This window comes from Hyperolius riggenbachi, chromosome 12 (assembly GCF_040937935.1).
Source record: "Hyperolius riggenbachi isolate aHypRig1 chromosome 12, aHypRig1.pri, whole genome shotgun sequence".
NCBI classification, from domain to species: Eukaryota; Metazoa; Chordata; class Amphibia; order Anura; family Hyperoliidae; genus Hyperolius; species Hyperolius riggenbachi.
Genome location: NC_090657.1, coordinates 238,968,805 through 238,989,498, shown reverse-complemented (window position 1 = coordinate 238,989,498; position 20,694 = coordinate 238,968,805). Strand labels below are relative to the sequence as shown.

Below are 20,694 nucleotides of genomic sequence, written 5' to 3'. Positions count from 1 at the left end.
ATGTTATCTCCAGAAAAAGTATAACATTTAGTTTCAGTCTTTGAGCCCAAGTAATTACGTACAAAAACAATGTATAATAATATGTCCTATTTCATGTAGGGTTTCTTGTCTAAAACCCTTAGTCAACCTAATGAGTGCAAAATGTGTAAAAACTGCTTGGCAGAAGATGTACGCGTTTAGGACACATCGGCTGGCAGGGGAAGGGTTAACCCAGTTTGTCTTCCACCAATAAAAATGTTTTGAAAACAAAACAAAAAATGTACAGCTGTACAGACAGCCTCCCAAATGTTTCTGCCTCTACTTCTCACCCACACAAATTAAGACAAATGCAAAATATCGGAGATTAAAAAAAAATCTGAACTCCATTTTGGTGCCATAGAAAGGTCACAAAAGTCTGAAATGAGTGACCTCAGTCAGGAGGGGTCATTCTGTGTGGGAATGTACACGGGTTCAAGTATTTCCAGCCAGGAATTTGCAGTACGCACATAACCGCGGATGGTCCGCCGCTGTCTGGCACCTCGGGACTGGGTAGTGACGTGATGGAGAAGTCGTAATTATTGGCAGAATTCTGGAATATCTTTCTCAGAGTTGTCACCTAGCTGATCTGTCTGTGAAAGAATTACAAGACAGGAATAGGATAGCAAGGTCTAATTCATGTCTGTGCTCTTTCGCACAAACACTGCACATATATAAAAGCAAGTTAAAGTAGCAAAGCACCTGTCGATTTTCACAACAGATCCGATCACTCAGATTGAATCAGCTAAAGAAATTAATCACTCAGAGTGAATCAGCTAAAAATCTATGTCCTAAAAATGCTGATCCGATCATGGTTTCGGTTGATTTTCATCTGCAACCGTTCAAAATGATCGATTGGACAGACAGTTTTGATTGATCAGGGATGGGGTAGGGACGGAGGCAGATGGCGGGCACATAGCGTTGCCCTGCATCGAGCTGCAGTATGATAGGCCGCCTGGAAGGAATTGATAATTCTCTGATCAGATTCAGGTCAGAAGGGATCTATTTTTTGCTGTGTCGAGTGGCAATCTGTTAATGTATTGCCACCTTTATAATTGTTGTTTATGGACATGTACAATAATATCAGAAAGTTCAGCAATGTCTTTGTACAGAAGTTAAAGCACAATGTTTTGAAGAAGGATGATATATTTATTGACTAATGAGTGCCTTACATTAAAGAGAATCTGAAGACTAAAAAATACCTTTTTTTACTGGGCAGTCCTATTCAGCAATACGACCATAGCTGAAACACTGCATTCCCGTGGCAGAACGATCAATTAATACCCCTGGGGGCAAAATTCGAGGCTCCTTCCAGGTAGAGGCAGAGTTTTGTGCAGTAGCTCTCCCTCTACTCGCGTCAATCTCCGCCGATCTAAACCTCTCTCCGCCCCTCTCTGTCTTCTTTCACTGAGAGGGGCGGAGATCGCCAGAGACTGACGCAGGCAGCGCAAATCTCTGTCTTCCCCGGGCAGCAAACTCCATGACCTGGAAAGTTGTGGAATTTTGCCTCAGGGGTTTCGGGGGTGTTAATGGATCGTTCTGCTGCAGTAATGTGGCATTTCAGCTATGGCCTTATTGCTGAAGAGAGCTGCCCTGTAAAAAGAGGGGTTTTTTTAGGCTTCAGGCGCTCTTAGATGGAACTTGCACAAGGTATAGCCCTATTGTCTATGTTTCCAGGTAATATTAAACAGGAAGAAGAATCAATTCTTGGCCACATTATGGGTTTAGCCAGATATTTAATTGCTAGGAATTAGAAGACAGATATGAGTATAGGGGAGACAGACTTAGAGGCAATAAACAACCTGATGAGAATGGAGGAACTAGTGCTATCGGCACAAAATAAGGGAGACACTTTTTCTAGACGGTGGTTAGAGTATAGAGAGAGACTGTGACGTGTGTATTTGATGGAAGATGTGCGTAGGCTTGTATATATACATGTACAGGGCGATATAAATATATGAGCTTATATTAGCTGCACAAGGTGGCAGTTTGAGAACATGTAGGCCCGAGAATCTGGTGTGTGTATAGGTGTCCCCCAAGGTCACCAAAATATCTTTACCTACTTTTCCTTTCAGGATGTAGATACTATGTCCTAATTAGCGCTACTGTAGGTTTTAGGACATAGAATCTATGTCCTTCTTTAAAAATCGCCCCCACTTGTGTGCATGCACGCTCCTGCTCTGTACCTGATAGATGCTAACAAATAGCACCAATCATTCAATAAAGTTAGGCAAAAAAAAAAAAAGTTTTAAAAGTTAAAAAAATGAAGTTTTTTTTAAAAAAAACAAAAAAAACAAAAAAAACCTGCAATACCTATACCTGTTTATAAATTTGTAATGACTACTGCCTGTAGCGATCGGATGCGATCAATAAGGCGAAAGTTTGGGGCCCCAATGCTCTACAGATATATCACTCTGCCGTTGCCTAGCAATGCATCTGTACAGCACTATGGCCCCTGAACTGTCGCCCTAGCGAACTCTTGGGGATAATGGTCCTCCACATGCTCATCTAGTAATAAAATAAGGCGTATGGAATATCATTTGAACCAGAGAGGGCCAAAGAAGTCATTTTTATGTGTTTTATAACTGTGGGACGCGTCACGTGAATGTTAGGAAGGGCGAGAAATGAAATAATGGGTACGTTCTGCATTTACGCCTAAGTTTTCCCCATAACATTACTGTAAAAGTAAAAATTTTTGGGGAAAAAAAATAGTATCCAAAGAAAGACTAGATTGTACTGAAAAAAACCATATATATATATATATATATATATATATATATATACCAAGGTGTTATAAGTAATATAAGTAATATAAGTAATTACTGCTCTATCAACGCAACACAGCTAAAGGGTCAAAAATGTCAGGCGTTGATAAATAAAACTGTCCCCTGGAAGTCATTGTCACCCCCAACCCCCACAACAGTTTACACTGCTCGGTATACACCATTGCCATATCTGTACCGCGCTCATTTGCCACAGTGTCGCCCATTGGATTGAGTACAGTTCTGAAGGGTGACACAAAAAGTGGGTGTGTAGATAGGTTCTCTTATACAAGACTCGTATCTATAGTTGAAAGAAATCGAGAGTCCAATATTTTGTAGTATGTCAGAAATGGTTGGAGAAGCAAAGAAGTGAGATGGTAATCCTCACAAACACGGGTTACCACCCAGGTAACCACTCATTAGGCAGGTGAGGAGATTAGACCTGTCCTCACTCAGGATTAAGAAGTCGCTCTCTGTAGATTGGAAGAAAGGGGGTAGATCACCCCTCCACCTGGGGTGCACTCAAATATTCTGGTAGGTGAACAGAAGCGCCAGAAGAATAAAAGTACATAAAAACTAACTGCTGGGATAAAGTGGTGGACTTACCTCCGTAAAGCAGACACAACGCACTGTCACTATGTAAACATACACATTTATTGAAAATACCCTAAGAATGCAACGCGTTTCGTGGGCACAGCCCACTTCATCAGGCAATAAGTAGGGGATAAACAACAGCAATTCGATTATAACAAGCGGAGGTTCTCTTATCAGTTATGAAAGTTACCAGGAATACGCCAGGCACCGATATCGCTGAGTTCCTGATGTGCGTTGTTTCAGAGAAGATTCTCTACAGACTGACATTTAGGATGGTTGGACTGCTGATAAGAGACCGTCTCTTGGTGTAAGATTAATGATTCCCTTATGCTTTGTAATTAGCTCTGTAGATCGCATTATGAAACGTCACCTGATTTAGTGCCAACAATTCAGCTTAAATGTGAAGCCTTGCTGGGGAACAATCAGACCCCATTCTGACAGCGAAAGGTCTCCATGCGTACTTTATCTTATCTCTGATCTGTGTCATTGTTTTTTCTGTATTAATCTTTTACCTTCTTTTTTATATTTACTGTGTCCACGGGTGTTAGGGGATGATTGGGAAAAACAAAGCAAAATGATAACAGGAAGCCTAAATTCTGAAGCTCCACCTCACAGACCATACTTCCTGTGCAGCTGACACGAATCTACTTCCTGTGCACGACCATACTTCCCGTGCAGCTGACACGAATCTACTTCCTGTGCACGGTCATACTTCCTGTGCAGCTGACACAAATCTACTTCCTGTGCACGGCCATACTTCCTGTGCAGCTGACACAAATCTACTTCCTGTGCACGGCCATACTTCCTGTGCAGCTGACACAAATCTACTTCCTGTGCACGGCCATACTTCCTGTGCAGCTGACACAAATCTACTTCCTGTGCACGGCCATACTTCCTGTGCAGCTGACACGAATCTACTTCCTGTGCACGGCCATACTTCGTGTGCAGCTGACACAAATGTAAACCAATAATAAACATTGCAGTACAGGCGCTCATACCTGTTCACCACAGCCACTTGGCCACTTGGCACATTGCTTTGTCATTCACCGGAAGAAGCAAGAAATAGCCACGAAACGTGTTGTCTTAAAAGGAACCCGAGGTGAGAGTGATATGGAGGCTGCCATATTTATTTCCTTTTAAACAATGCACATTGTCTGGCTGTCGTCCTGATCCTCTGCCTCTAATACTTTTAGCCATACACCCTGAACATGCTTACAGATAAGGTACTCTGACTCAGCTGAGTTAGGTTTTACTGGATTAGCCATATGCTTGTTCCAGGGTTTAAACTCAGACAATACTTATGCCAAAAGACCACTAGCACAACCAGAAAACTGGCATTATTTACAAGGAAATCAATATGGCAGCCTCCATATCGCCCTCACTAGTGTTGGGCGAACATCTAGATGTTCGGGTTCGGGCCGAACAGGCCGAACATGGCCGCGATGTTCGGGTGTTCGACCCGAACTCCGAACATAATGGAAGTCAATGGGGACCCGAACTTTTGTGCTTTGTAAAGCCTCCTTACATGCTACATACCCCAAATTTACAGGGTATGTGCACCTTGGGAGTGGGTACAAGAGGAAAAAAAAAATTAGCGAAAAGAGCTTATAGTTTTTGAGAAAATCGATTTTAAATTTCAAAGGGAAAACTGTCTTTTAAATGCGGGAAATGTCTGTTTTCTTTGCACAGGTAACATGCTTTTTGTCGGCATGCAGTCATAAATGTAATACATATAAGAGGTTCCAGGAAAAAGGACCGGTAACGCTAACCCAGCAGCAGCACACGTGATGGAACAGGAGGAGGGTGGTGCAGGAGGAGAAGGCCACGCTTTGTGAGACACAACAACCCAGGCCTTGCATGAGGACAAGAAGGGTGCGGATAGCATGCTTTGTACCGCCATGCAGTCATAAATGTAATAAAGATAAGTGGTTCAATAAACAGGGACCACGCGGCAACGCTAACCCAGCAGCAGCAGACGTGATGGAACAGGAGGAGGCGCAGGAGGAGAAGGCCACGCTTTGTGAGACACAACAACCCAGGCCTTGCATGAGGTACCGCCATGCAGTCATAAATGTAATAAAGATAAGTGGTTCAATAAACAGGGACCACGCGGCAACGCTAACCCAGCAGCAGCAGACGTGATGGAACAGGAGGAGGCGCAGGAGGAGAAGGCCACGCTTTGTGAGACACAACAACCCAGGCCTTGCATGAGGACAAGAAGCGTGCGGATAGCATGCTTTGTACAGCCATGCAGTCATAAATTTAATAAAGATAAGTGGTTCAATAAACAGGGACCACGCGGCAACGCTAACCCAGCAGCAGCAGACGTGATGGAACAGGAGGAGGCGCAGGAGGAGAAGGCCACGCTTTGTGAGACACAACAACCCAGGCCTTGCATGAGGACAAGAAGCGTGCGGATAGCATGCTTTGTACCGCCATGCAGTCATAAATTTAATAAAGATAAGTGGTTCAATAAACAGGGACCACGCGGCAACGCTAACCCAGCAGCAGCACACGTGATGGAACAGGAGCAGGCGCAGGAGGAGAAGGCCACGCTTTGTGAGACACAACAACCCAGGCCTTGCATGAGGACAAAAAGCGTGCGGATATAGCAGCAATGCTTTTTGCCGCCATGCAGTCATAAATGTAATACAGATGAGAGGTTCAATAAACAGGGACCGGTAACGCTACACCATCCCAGATGTTCATTGGTCATGTTACTTGGTTGGGGTCCTGGAGTGTTGCGTAGTCGTTTCCAATCCAGGATTGATTCATTTTAATTTGAGTCAGACGGTCTGCATTTTCTGTGGAGAGGCGGATACGCCGATCTGTGACGATGCCTCCGGCAGCACTGAAACAGCGTTCCGACATAACGCTGGCTGCCGGGCAAGCCAGCACCTCTATTGCGTACATTGCCAGTTCGTGCCAGGTGTCTAGCTTCGATACCCAATAGTTGAAGGGTGCAGATGGATTGTTCGACACAGCTACGTCATCTGACATGTAGTCCTTGACCATCTTCTCCAGGCGATCGGTGTTGGAGGTGGATCTGCACGCTTCCTGTTCAGTGGGCTGCTGCTGCATGGGTGATACCGTTCCCTTTTGGGCACTAGCTGCGGCTTGCGTTGTTTGCTGCCCTCCTGGTCGTCCTGGGTTTGCGGAAGTCAGTCTGTCGGCGTACAACTGGCTAGAGGAGGGGGAGGATGTCAATCTCCTCTCTAAAGTCTCCACAAGGGCCTGCTGGTATTCTTCCATTTTGACCTGTCTGACTCTTTCTTCAAGCAGTTTTGGAACATTGTGTTTGTACCGTGGATCCAGAAGGGTATAAACCCAGTAATTGGTGTTGTCCAGAATGCGCACAATGCGTGGGTCGCGTTCAATGCAGTCTAGCATGAATTGAGCCATGTGTGCAAGAGTCCTACCAGAATCCTCATCATCCTCTTGTGAGCGTTGTGATAGTTGTTGTGATGCATCATAGTCGTCACCTTCCTCCTGGTCTGCTGCTGCTGACCATTCGCGCTGAATTGTGGAAGTCCAACGTGCACCGCTCTGGCCCTCGTCAGTGGTGGCATGAAATTCCTGCTCCAACTCCAGCTGTTCCTCCTCCTCTTCTTCGTCATAGCTGCTGGGGCCAGCGTTCCCTGAGGCGGATGGCCTGATGTTGGTACCATCACGCTGATCGTTTTCTCCTTCAGATTCCCCCAGTTGCATCATGACAGCTGTTTCCTTGATTTTCAACATTGACCTCTTCAGTAAACACAGCAGTGGTATGGTAATGCTGACTGAAGAGTTGTCACTGCTCACAAGCAACGTGGATTGCTCAAAATTTTGGAGGACTTGGCAGAGGTCCAACATGTTGGCCCAATCGGATCCACAGAAGCTTGGCAGCTGGCCGGATGCGCCTCGGTACTGCGCCGTCATGTACTGGACCACTGCACTCTTCTGCTCGCAAAAGCGGGCTAGCATGTGCAGCGTAGAATTCCAGCGCGTAGGGACATCACACAGCAAGCGATGGTGGGGGAGATTGAAGCGCTCCTGCATCTTGGCGAGTGCCCCCGAAGCAGTACTGGAATTTCTACAATGTTTGGCCACTCGACGCACCTTCAACAGAAGATCGGCCACGCCTGGGTATGTCCTCAGGAACCGCTGAACTACTAGGTTCATCACGTGCGCCAGGCAAGGGATGTGTGTCAGCTTAGCCAACCTTAAAGCGCGAATGAGATTACTCCCATTATCACACACAACCATGCCCGGTTTCAAGTCCAGCGGTGCCAGCCACAAATCCGTCTGTTCCTTTATTCCCTTCCAAATTTCCTCCCCTGTGTGCTGCTTATCCCCAAGGCAGATCAGCTTCAGCAACGCTTGCTGACGCATGCCAACAGCTGTGCTGCACTGCTTCCACGATCCTACTGCTGCTGGGTTAGCGTTTCCGGATGAGGTACAGCTTTGAGATGCGTTGGAGGAGAAGGAGTCAGAGAGGTAGGTGCTGCTGTTGTTATCCAGTGGGAGGGACGGCGGTGCAGCTGTTTGCGGCGTGGGCAACACCCGCGCCGTAGCAGGTGAGGAATCGCTGCCAGGCTCCACAAGGTTCACCCAGTGCGCGGTAAGGGAGATGTATCGACCCTGGCCGAACGCACTCGTCCAACTGTCAGTGGTGAGGTGAACCTTGCAGGCAACGGCATTCTTCAAGCTTCGGGTTATTTTGCTGACCACGTGCTCATGCAACTCAGGCACTGCAGAGCGCGCAAAGTGGTAGCAGCTGGGAACCACGTAACGTGGGATGGCCACTGACATCATGCCCTTGAAGCTGTTTGTCTCCACCACTCGATATGGCAGCATTTCGCAGGCCAGAAGCTTGGCTATGCTGGCTGTTACTGCCACGGCCCGGGGATCATTTGCTGGCAATTTCCTCTTGCGCTCAAACATCTCTGACACAGACAACTGAACCGTAGCGCTGCACACGGAAGGGCTGTTGGTTGTTGTGTTTGATGAACACTGGGAGACCTCAAGAGCACTACTCCGGAAAGTGACAGTGTCAGCGTCGTCTGATGTTTGTGAATGTTGTGAACCACGCAATGGCTGGGCTACTGCTGCTGCTGAGGCGGGTCTGGTGGTGAGTCTGGTAAACCCAAGGGAGGCAGTGTTGCTGGTACCCTGTCCTGCCGCGTTTGCCCACAGAGTGGGATGTTTGGATAGCATGTGGCGGCTCATGCTGGTGGTGGAGAGGTTGTTAATACTTTTCCCCCTGCTCAGGCGAGTCTTGCACACCTTGCAAATCGCCATGGTAACATCCTCAGTGCAGTCTTCAAAGAAAGCCCAGACTTTGGAGCACCTGCCTCCTTGCTGGCGATTTCTGTTTCCTCCTCTTTTGCCTCTCACTCTAACTTCCACGCTTGTGGTGCCTGAAATTGCGCGCCGCCTACCTTGTGGCACAAGGCGAACTCGTGCAGCAGTGGGTTCTTCAACAGACTCATCTGTGCTGCTGCTACGACGGCGATGTTCTCGTTCACAAATAAAATCTGGGTCTCTATCCACATTGTCCATACCCTCCTCTTCCATCTCCTCAAACTCGTCATATGTCATTGTGGGGGGCCGCCGCCGTGGAGTAGAGCTCCCCAGAACAACCTCTGCGCAGCTCACTCCAACGTCGTCTTCCAGATCTTGTCGGCCGACCTCCTGCAATTGCAACCCCTCCTGCCCAACTTGCTCTGGGATTTGGGTTTCCGAGTCCTCCTCGGACTCGCCTTGTATTTCAGTGCGCGGTGCATTTCCCACAGTTAATGGTTGTGAATCCGGGCACAACATTTCTGGCTGTTCCTCCATTGACCTTTCATAGGTGGAAGTTTGTTGGGCTGGGAATAGCTCCTGCGAATACCCCATTGTGTCCTGAGGTAATTCATAGGACTGGTTATCTGGCAGTTGTGTGCGTGGTGTCGCTGCCGGTTGTGTCAGCTTTGTGCCCACTGGCTCCTTGTAACTGGCTGAGGACTCGGACCTCGTGCGTGATGTGCTGGTGCTGCTTAACCCACTGCTGGACGCTTGAGAGGTCATCCAAGTAATTATCTGGTCCTGTTCTTTTGGATTTGTGAGGGTTGTTGTCCTGGACAACATGGGCGGTATTGAGTGGGTTTTCTTGGGTGCTCCCCTGTGGCCTGTACGTGAACCGTCAGGGGAAACACCTCTTCCCTTGCCCCTTCCTCTTTCACCGGATTTCTTCCTCATTTCACTTATCCTTACAGTACACGCTGACTGGCAGCAGTACAGTGGCAGTACAGAAATGCTATACAGTACCACTATTCCCAGCAGCGACACAGAGCACAATGCTATACAGTGGCGGGTGAGCGGTGTACTACTGTTCCCAGGCCCAGCAGACACAGAGTGGAAGTAAACACAATGCTATATAGTCTGGCTGAGCGGTGTACACAGAGTGGCAGTACACACAATGCTATATAGTCTGGCTAAGCCGTGTACACAGAGTGTCATTAAACACAATGCTATATATAGCGTGGCTGAGCGAGGTGCACAGTGGCAGTACACACAATGCTTTATAGTCAGGCTGAGCCGTGTACACAGAGTGTCAGTAAACAATGGTATGTAGTCTGGCTGAGCGGTGTACACAGAGTGTCAGTAAACAACGGTATATAGTCTGGCTGAGCGGTGTACACAGAGTGGCAGTAAACAACGGTATATAGTCTGGCTGAGCGGTGTACACAGAGTGGCAGTAAACACAATGCTATATATAGCGTGGCTGAGCGAGGTGCACAGTGGCAGTACACACAATGCTATATATAGCGTGGCTGAGCGAGGTGCACAGTGGCAGTACACACAATGCTATATATAGCGTGGCTGAGCGAGGTGCACAGTGGCAGTACACACAATGCTATATTAGTCAGGCTAAGCCGTGTACACAGAGTGTCAGAAAACACAATGCTATATATAGCGTGGCTGAGCGAGGTGCACAGTGGCAGTACACACAATGCTATATATAGCGTGGCTGAGCGAGGTGCACAGTGGCAGTACACACAATGCTATATATAGCGTGGCTGAGCGAGATGCACAGTGGCAGTACACACAATGCTATATTAGTCAGGCTAAGCCGTGTACACAGAGTGTCAGAAAACACAATGCTATATATATAGCGTGGCTGAGCGAGGTGCACAGTGGCAGTACACACAATGCTATATTTAGCGTGGCTGAGCGAGGTGCACAGTGGCAGTACACACAATGCTATATATAGCGTGGCTGAGCGAGGTGCACAGTGGCAGTACACACAATGCTATATATAGCGTGGCTGAGCGAGGTGCACAGTGGCAGTACACACAATGCTATATATAGCGTGGCTGAGCGAGGTGCACAGTGGCAGTACACACAATGCTATATATAGCGTGGCTGAGCGAGGTGCACAGTGGCAGTACACACAATGCTATATATAGCGTGGCTGAGCGAGGTGCACAGTGGCAGTACACACAATGCTATATATAGCGTGGCTGAGCGAGGTGCACAGTGGCAGTACACACAATGCTATATTAGTCAGGCTAAGCCGTGTACACAGAGTGTCAGAAAACACAATGCTATATATATAGCGTGGCTGAGCGAGGTGCACAGTGGCAGTACACACAATGCTATATATAGCGTGGCTGAGCGAGGTGCACAGTGGCAGTACACACAATGCTATATATAGCGTGGCTGAGCGAGGTGCACAGTGGCAGTACACACAATGCTATATATAGCGTGGCTGAGCGAGGTGCACAGTGTCAGAAAACACAATGCTATATATAGCGTGGCTGAGCGAGGTGCACAGTGGCAGTACACACAATGCTATATATAGCGTGGCTGAGCGAGGTGCACAGTGGCAGTACACACAATGCTATATATAGCGTGGCTGAGCGAGGTGCACAGTGGCAGTACACACAATGCTATATATAGCGTGGCTGAGCGAGGTGCACAGTGGCAGTACACACAATGCTATATATAGCGTGGCTGAGCGAGGTGCACAGTGGCAGTACACACAATGCTATATTAGTCAGGCTAGCCTAAGCCGTGTACACAGAGTATCAGAAAACACAATGCTATATATATATAGCGTGGCTGAGCGAGGTACACAGTGGCAGTAAACAATGCTATATATAGTGTGGCTGAGCGAGCGGTGTACTACTGTTCCCAGCAGCGACACACAATGACTGGGGGGGACCCTGGCTAGCGTGGCTGGAGAGCGAACTACCCTGCCTGCCTACCCAAAGCTAAACCCACAGACAAATGGCGGAGATATGACGTGGTTCGGGTATTTATTTACCCGAACCACGTGACCGTTCGGCCAATCAGAGCGCGTTCGGGCCCGAACCACGTGACCCGTTCGGCCAATCACAGCGCTAGCCGAACGTTCGGGGAACGTTCGGCCATGCGCTCTTAGTTCGGCCATGTGGCCGAACGGTTTGGCCGAGCACCGTCAGGTGTTCGGCCGAACTCGAACATCACCCGAACAGGGTGATGTTCTGCAGAACCCGAACAGTGGCGAACACTGTTCGCCCAACACTAGCCCTCACCTCCATTTCCTTTTAAAGTAAACCTGCGGCTGCTCAGGAAGATTGCGACTGCACTGCTCTTTATATATGAGCACAGCCATGCTGCCCTCATACGAGTATAGTTGCACTGTGCAGTATCACAGTGCGCATTAAGAGGAGCGTGGTCCTTTTGGGGTTCACACTTGTCAACGGTGGGGCCAGGAAGATGTTGGAAGCCTCTGCAGGATTCAGAGGTTTCCCTCTTCTTAAAGTGTACCTGTAAGTAAAAATAAGTGCCCCTATAGCAGCGATGGCGAACCTATGGCACATAGCCGAATCTGCTGGCACGCCATCGCTGCTGCGCTATGTCCTGCATGAACTGGCCGCGGCGTCTACTAGACACCGAGCCAGTTCATAGCCCGCAGCCCCACACCAGCAGCCTGCATAGTTTTCCGGCAGGCAGAGCAGGGCTACGGGAAGATGGCGTCCAAAGCCCTGTACTGGAGACTATTTGTGTCTCCAGTACAGGGCTTCAGGCGCCATCTTCCCATAGCCCTGCTCTCTGCCTGTCAGAGCGGGAGACTGCAGGAGGATCGTCTGGGGGAGCTGCGTGCCAGAGGCCGGCCGGGAGAGGAGACTTCTGCCAGGTGAGTACATTACTTTTTTTGCAGGTAAAATGTGACATACATTGCGTTATTTTCTGGTGAAGTGTGGCCCACTGCGTTTATTTTCTGCTGAAATGTTGCCCACTGTGTTTATTTTCTGCTGAAATATTACCCACTGCGTTTATTTTCTGCTGAAATGTTGCCCACATTGCGTTAATTTTCTGGTGTCTGGGGTAACTGTTGCTGCATTTGTTATTTAATGGTCATAGTTGGCTATATTTGCTGCTTTGGGGTTACGACGGGTATACTAATAAATAGCATCACAAAGCTTCTGCACACCCATGATGCGAATCCTCGTTTCACCACGCGCCCCGCAAACACCCCCCCCCCCCCCCCATTGGCACTCAGTGGTTGATGTTAGGTCACAGTTTGGGCACTCGGCCTCTGAAAGGTTCGCCGCCACTCACCTCAGCTAGAGATGGGTAGAACATAAAATTTAAGATTTGCGAATGGCGAACGCGAATTTCCATAAAAAAAGTTTGCAAACAGGTGAATCTCCATATACTGACTTCAATGGACAGGCGAATTCTAAAACCTTCAGGAACTATTTCTGGCCACAAAAGTAATGGAAAAGTTGTTTCCAGGGGCCTAACACCTGGATCGAGGCATGCTGGAGGAGGATCAACGGCAAAAGTCTCACCAAAAATACATAGCTGACGCAGAGTACCAGAGACTACTGGTACGAAAACTGGCGGAATACTGACAAATACAGGCGAATCGCCACACATACCCACCGCAATCGCTGTCCACGCCGCATGCTAGGAACGTCAGCCACCCACCCTGCCACGTCCATTTAAAAATGGCGCAGGGAGAAAAATGGCGCACCGTTCTGCCGATAAATGTATCATAAAACGCCATTTACCGTTTTAATGTAAATACATTAAAACGGTAAATCGCGTTTTATGATACATTTATTGCAGAACGGTACGCCATTAAAAATGCAGGGGGCTGCTAGTATAGGCAGCGGGACACTGGAGGGAGTAGGCATAGGTGGAGGATGTGTGTAATATGCATACATTACCTTGTCCCGACCGGCGATCGCTCCTTCACTTCCTAGTTTGTTTGCTGTAGTCCTGCAGCCAGCCAATCACCATGCGGGTACTGAAACCACATGGTGATTGGCCGGCTGCAGGACTACAGCAAACTAACGGAAGAAGTGAAGGAGCGATCGGCAGCCCAGGACAAGGTAATGTATGCATATTGCACACATCCTCCACCGATGCCCATTCCCTCCATTTTCCGCTGCCTCTCTCCCCCCCCCCTGCATTTTTTAAGACTTATAACGCTATTTAGCGTTATAAGTGTAAGGCACACTGCCTGCGCCATTTTTTAACACTTATAACGCTCAATAGCGCTATATAATGTAAGTCTATGCGGCGTCATTTTAATTTCCCTGACGCTGTGCGCAATTTTTATCTGTCACGACTCTGCCGTCTCTATGAAGACAGAGCTCCTGTGAGCCGGTCAGGAGCCGCTGACCCTGGCCATCAATGTAAGCCAATGGGAAGCTGTTTACATTGATAGCCGATATCATTGGCTCCTGACCGGTTCACAGGGCTCTGCCGTTATAAAGACGGCAGAGTGAGTGAGCTGCGGCGGGGAGAAAGCGGTGAGATCGTCGGGAGTAACAAAAGCGGCGATAACGCGCAGTGTCTGTGTATTGAAATCTACGCCCTGCCAGCCAGGTAGCCGTCAAAACAGGGGGTTGTAGATTTAAATTAGCGCGGTTCTTAAGTCGTTAAGGTATCTACTTTTTCATTATTGCCTTGAGTACACTTTAACTTTGTCGTGTATATTAAACATCAGTCCTATAAGTTTGGCTGTTATAAGCTCACACCTCTGAAGGAAAGTTATGTTTTAGCGTTGCACATTCAGGGCTGATCTTGTCCCAGGAGATGTCTGCCTCATCCCAAGCAGGGCCGGTTGAGCGGCTGTAGCAGCACAGCTTAAAGAGAACCTGAAGTGAAAATAAAAAGTCAAAATAAACATACACAAGTCATACTTACCTTCCATGTAGTCTGCTCCTCAGTCTCTCTCTCCTCTCTTGCGTCTTGTTTGATTGTTTGTTCGATGGAATTCTCGGTCCTTCATTTTGAAAATGGCCATTACCCCATAACAGCTTTCTGGTCAGCACACAGTTAAACTGTAATATCACCCAGTAAAGCCATAGGGAAACATGGACATTACCCACATTCATTTGTAACTGACAGCTGCTGATATATAACTGACAGCAACTGGTATATTTCAGTTCTGACAAAATATTGTCAGAACTGTAAGAGCTCACTGTAAGAAGAAAATTGTGAGTTTCTGAGAGGAACTGACAGTAAGGGTAAGTATATAATATTAATTTGCAGCTATGTCATGTGTTTATTTTAAATAATTTTACTCAGTTCAGGTTCCCTTTAAAGGATACCCGAAGTGACGTGTGACATGATGAGATAGACATAGGTATGTACAGTGCCTAGCACACAAATAACTATGCTGTTCTTTTTTTTCCTTTCTCTGCCTGAAAGAGTTAAATAGCAGGTATGTAAGTGGCTGACTCAGTCCTGACTCAGACAGGAAGTGACTACACTGTGACCCTCACTGATAAGAAATTCCCCTTTTTTACCTCTTTCTTGCTCTCAGAAGCCACTTTCTGCTAGGAAAGTGTTTTATAGTTGGAATTTCTTATCAGTGAGGGTCACACTGTAGTCACTTCCTGTCTGAGTCAGGACTGAGTCAGCCACTTACATACCTTATATGTAACTCTTTCAGGGAAGGAAAGAAAAAAGGAAAACAGCATAGTTATTTGTGTGCCTGGCACTGTACATACACATGTCTATCTCATCAGGTCGCATGTCACCTCGGGTATCCTTTAATGAATCATCCCCATAGTCTTCACAAACTGTGCATGCACCGAGGTGGGAAGACGATCGAGTGGTGCATACTTCCAGGAGTTCGCATATGCAGTAGTCTGTGACTCAGTAGAGTCGGGACTTACAGCAGCACAACAGAGGGGAGCGGGAGTACATGGAGGGAGCAGACAGACTGCAGGGGATAAATCCTTTTGACTAATTCGTCTCAGGTACACGTTAAGTGAAATTGTGGCCAACCGAACGTGAAAATGTTGCTTCAGCTGTAGTTCCACCTCTACATGCTGCCATATTTTTCCAGGTGTCATTGTTCTGTGCAGCCTCCTCCTCTCTGCTAGTCCTGTCTTCAGTTTAGCAGAGATGACCCAGTCTCCAGTGCTGTAAAGTATCAGTGATCACACGTCAGGCTGAATAGCTAGCTCTTCCTGGAACAATGCTCCGGAGCGCCCCCCGCCTACTCTGCACTGTTTTCTCACCCTTCTCCCCTTTGATCTCCTGTGCTGTTCTATCTTGTGTTCTCTGCAAATCAACCTGTTTTTCTGAGGCCTGATCAAAGGCAGCGCTCATCCTTTCGCAGGCCGCGGCGTACTTATTGATGTGTGCAGCGTCTATCGCCTGGCGAGCAGGCCGTAATGCTCTTACACAGGCTCTGGGGGGATATGTGCAGATTAGCCGCTTCAAAGCCTCGGAATAAAAACCTATAGCATTTTGTACGGAGCGTATATGATTGATAGAGTCGTCGGAGCCCCCTGAATATTTCATGCTCGTCCGCCTCTCTGGCAATGTATGTATGGCTTATTCCCGTGCATGGAGCTGCGGTAAGCGTGACATGTCTGGTGTCACACTGCTTCTCCCCGCTCTCTGCTTTGTATTAGCCACCCCAGGGTCATACTTAACATGTGCGCTTTGTCTAACTTAAAGCACAGCTAAAGTTAAAGAGGAACTTTGGGCTGTCGGGAAATCCCCCATCCACATCTCCGCCGCTCCTTTGATTAGGTTGCTTTTGAAACTTTTAAAATTAAGCTTGCTGATACCTTAAAAAATAACTTTGAATATCTCCCCTGAGGAGGAGTCAGTGACATGAATTGTGAAGTGCTACAGAAAATCTACATATGCTAAGTAAATGCATACTGATAACAATGAAGAGTGAAAGGGCCAGAAAGCGTTTCCCTACGGAGGCGTGAGTGTAGGGTGAGTGTAGGGGGTGGTCAGAAAGCTCTTGCCTATAGAGAGAGGAGGGGCAAAACTGTATTGCCTAAGGAAGGGGGTGGAGCCTGGAAACTTTTCTATGGAACTGGTGAGTGTAGGGGGTGGTCAGAAAGCTCTTGCCTATAGAGAGAGGAGGGGCAAAACTGTCTTGCCTATGGAAGGGGGTGGAGCCTGGAAACTTTTCTATGGAACTGGTGGGCCAGAATTTTCATCCTTACAGAAGTGAAAGTGTGTGTGTGTGTGTGTGCGTGTGTGTGTGTGTGTGCGCGTGTGTGTGTGTGTGTGTGTGTGTGTGTGTGTGTGTGTGTGTGTGTGTGTGTGTGTGTGTGTGTGTGTGTGTGTGTGTGTGTGTGTGTGTGTGTGTGTGTGTGTAGGGCAGGGGGGGGGGGGTGTAATGGGCGGAGAGCTCTTGCCTATAGGAGGAGAGGGGGCAGAGAATTATTGCCTATGGAAGAGGAGGGGATGAGCCAAAGAAAGGGCGTGGGGCAGGAAGCTCCTGCCTATGGAACTGGAGGGGCAGAAAGCTCTTGCCTATGAAAAGGGAGGTGGGCAGAGATCTCTTGCCTATGGAAAGGGGAGTGGCCAGAGAGCTCTTGCCTATAGAAGAGGAGGTGAGCAGAAAGCTCTTGCCTAAGGTGGGGGCCAGAAAACCCTCATCTATGAAAGGGAGAAAGTTCTTGCTTACTTGACAGAAGGAGGGGGCAGAAAGTGGGAGGAGTGGGTGCTTTTACCTATAGAGGGAGGGAAGGAGGCAGTGGAGTAACTGGGAGGGGACAGCGAAGCAGGTGGTTTCGGCACCCATCGCTCAGCACCGAGCGCCAAAACTAGGGGCCTCATAGCACTAATGTTATACTGCGCGGGCGGCGTATTGCTAATACGGGGATCCAGACCCCGATTGCAAGACCCCGAATCACATCTTTAGGGTGCCCGACCTTCTGTGCCTGTAGGCCACTGAGATGTAAATCCTCTTGCATCAGCTGACTGTCCCATGACCCCTAGCAGGGACTGTTAGCTGCTAATGCTCCACTCTCCAGCATGCCTGTCAGCAAGCAATAAAAAAATTATCTGAGCAGATAACATGGGTCAAGACTGAATACCACCTGGCTGGTGACACCAGAAAGAGACAAAGTGCAATAACTCCCATTGTCAACACAGGACATGCCACCATATTGACTTTTTGGTAACTTATGAAAGAAACATATAAGCAAATAGCCTCAATAACTTTTATACATATATGGGTGCAGTAGAGTCTTGCTTACCCAAGACTCATTCAATCAGTAGTGATGTCGCGAACCTCTTTTCGGTTGGCGAACCCTGTTCACGAACCTCTGCGGAAAGTTTGGTTCACGAAAAAGTTCGCAAACCGCAATAGACTTCAATGGGGAGGCGAACTTCAAAATTTAGAAAAATTTCTACTAGCTGGAAAAATGATATAAAACATGTTTCAAAGGTTCTAACACCTGGAGATCCACCCTCCACCCTCTACCCTTCTACCCTCCACCCTTCTACCTATTCCCTCCTACCGGAGGGAGGAGGGTCTCATCTGCCAGGGAATTATAGTATTTCAAAAGCCAGCTTACATACCATGGCTGGGAGTTGAACCCAGGTCTCAGTGTATGGTAGGTAACTAACATATCCATTATACCACCAACACTACTAGCTGAAACTAGCCTAGCATGTACCATTTATGCTCAATCCAAGAGAAAAATTAGACAAGACAAATAACATTTATATCATGCTTTTCTCCTGGCGGACTCAAAGCACCAGAGCTGCAGCCACTAGGGCACGCTCTATAGGCAGGAGCAGTGTTAGGAAGACTTGCCTAAGGTCTCCTACTGAATAGGTGCTGGCTTACTGAACAGACAGAGCCGAGATTTGAACTCTGGTCTCCTTTGTCAGAGGCAGAGCCCTTCACCATTACACCATGCAGCCACTGCTTAAGGATATGTAGCCTGGCATGGCCTTGCCTTTCACGTTCAACAGTTGTCCAAAGAGAACCCCAGATAGCCAGGTAGATTCATCTTTCTCTCTCTCTCTCTCTCTCTCTCTCTCTCTCTCTCTAGTAGGGATGGTCACTGCTTTCCGCGGAATTGTATTTTTGAGCATAAATGGATTGAGCATAAATGGTACATGCTAGGCTAGCTTCAGCTAGTGGTGTTTGTGGTATAATGACTATGTTAGTTACCTACCATACACTGAGTCCTGGGTTCAATTCCCAGCCACGGTATGTAAGCTGGCTTTTGAAATACTGGAATTCCCTGGCAGATGAGACCCTCCTCCCTCTGCTAGGAGGTAGAAGGGTAGAAAGGGAGGAGGGAAGTGGAGCCTACAAGAGGCTAATTAAACTCTCAGTAGCAGAGTGTGTGTAGCAGCTGTCCCTTAACTAACTAGTATAGGCAGACGAGTGAGTCAAATGGCTCAAGGACCTTGCCTTTTATAAGGGGGGGTGGGGCTCCAGGAGTGAGTGCAGTCTGATTGGTAACAATGTGCCTGCTGACTGTGATGTAGAGGGTCAAAGTTCTGCTCAATAGAGCATTATGGGGCGAATCAAACTTCCGGAAAAGTTAGCCTTTGGCAGGCGAACGCGAACCACCGAAGTTCGCCGGGAACCGTTCGGGACATTTCTATCAATCAGCAGTCTCAACCAACCATCAGTAAAGGGCGGGGCTGTGGGGGCGTGCCTCTGTCTCTCTCATTAATGCACAGCAGTGAACAGTGGACACCACCTACCAGAGCTCTGGGCGCCATCTGCCTTCCGATGTGTGTCACCTGACCCTCACCGGGTCACGTGATGCATCGAGAACCATATAGAGGATGCAGTAAAGCAGCAGGCAGCTGCAAAAAGCAAAGAGGGTGGTGCCCAGCATGCTTGTAGGTGGTTACCTTACCACTGCGTGCTGCTCTGCTCGGGGGTAGGAAGGGACAGGGAGGTAGCTAGGTAAGACCCTCCGGTACAACTTTTTTTTTTGTACCATTTACTCACCTAGAGTTTCTCTTGAAATAGACGGCAAAAAAATCCCAGCTGTAATACTATTTAAAATAATAGTTAAAGAGGAAATTTAACACAGCTTTGAACTTCATCCCAATCAGCAGCGGATATCCCCTTTCCCATGAGAAATATTTTCCTTTTCTCAAATAGATCATCAGGGACGTCTCTGTGGCTGATATTGTGGTGAAACCCCTCCCACAGTGTGATGTCAGGGCCATGGTTCTGACAGTTTCCAGTATGTGAACCTCGCTGCATTGTGAGAGATTACGGCTGTTGCCAGGTGCCAAGCAAGTAGCCTATCGTTTTGTTAGGGGGTGTGTTTATAGAAAAGGGCAGCTGTGCAATTCTTTTCATGCTTTCCAGCAGTAAAGATGCTGACCTGCAGGCTCATTAAGAATCAAACATCATAGATAAACTTCATTTCTTGATCTACCTTCTGTTTTTTAACTTCTCACTTTGCAATGTATTCATTTATTTTTTTTCCCCTCCCTACAGCTCAGTGCTGCTCGGATACCCCTTTTCAAACTCCGGATCTGATTCGGATCCGGATACCCAGATATCCGATCCGGGTCGGATATCAGAGTTCAAAATTGTCCGATCCGAATCGGATATCCGACCCTAGTATCCGGCGGATTCGGATATCCGGATAGAAAACCGGAAGTGGCCTTTAAATTGCTTTAAAAACGGTTATTAGCAGTGGCGTAGCTAAGGAGCTTTGGGCCCCGATGCAAGTTTTACAATGGGGCCCCCCAAGCACTCTATACATAACAATAAATACGGCACACCAAAACCTGCCAATGGCAACTACAGTGTCAGAGGTGCAAGAAGGGGATGGGGAACAGTTTATTAATGATTACCACTATTCAAAGTATCTATAGAAGTGATTTTTATGAGCACAGGATCAATAGACAGCTAATACTGTAGTTGAGAGAGGGCCCTTCAGGGCCCCTCTGACCCAAGGGCCCCGATGCGGTCGCTACCTCTGCACCCCCTATTGCTACGCCCCTGGTTATTAGGGTATATCAGGCATGTAGCATCATTATTTTGTAAAGTAATGCGAATGTGTTGCAGAGGTGGCACACCTTACCCACGATACGGGTGCTACAA

The 20,694-nt window shown here is 47.8% G+C and overlaps 1 protein-coding gene across 1 annotated transcript in view; it reads right to left on the bottom strand.

Moving 5' to 3' along the window:
* SDK2 (sidekick cell adhesion molecule 2) overlaps positions 1–20,694 on the bottom strand; it is a 1,552,195-nt gene that overhangs the window by 1,528,976 nt on the left and 2,525 nt on the right. The window lies entirely within an intron of this gene.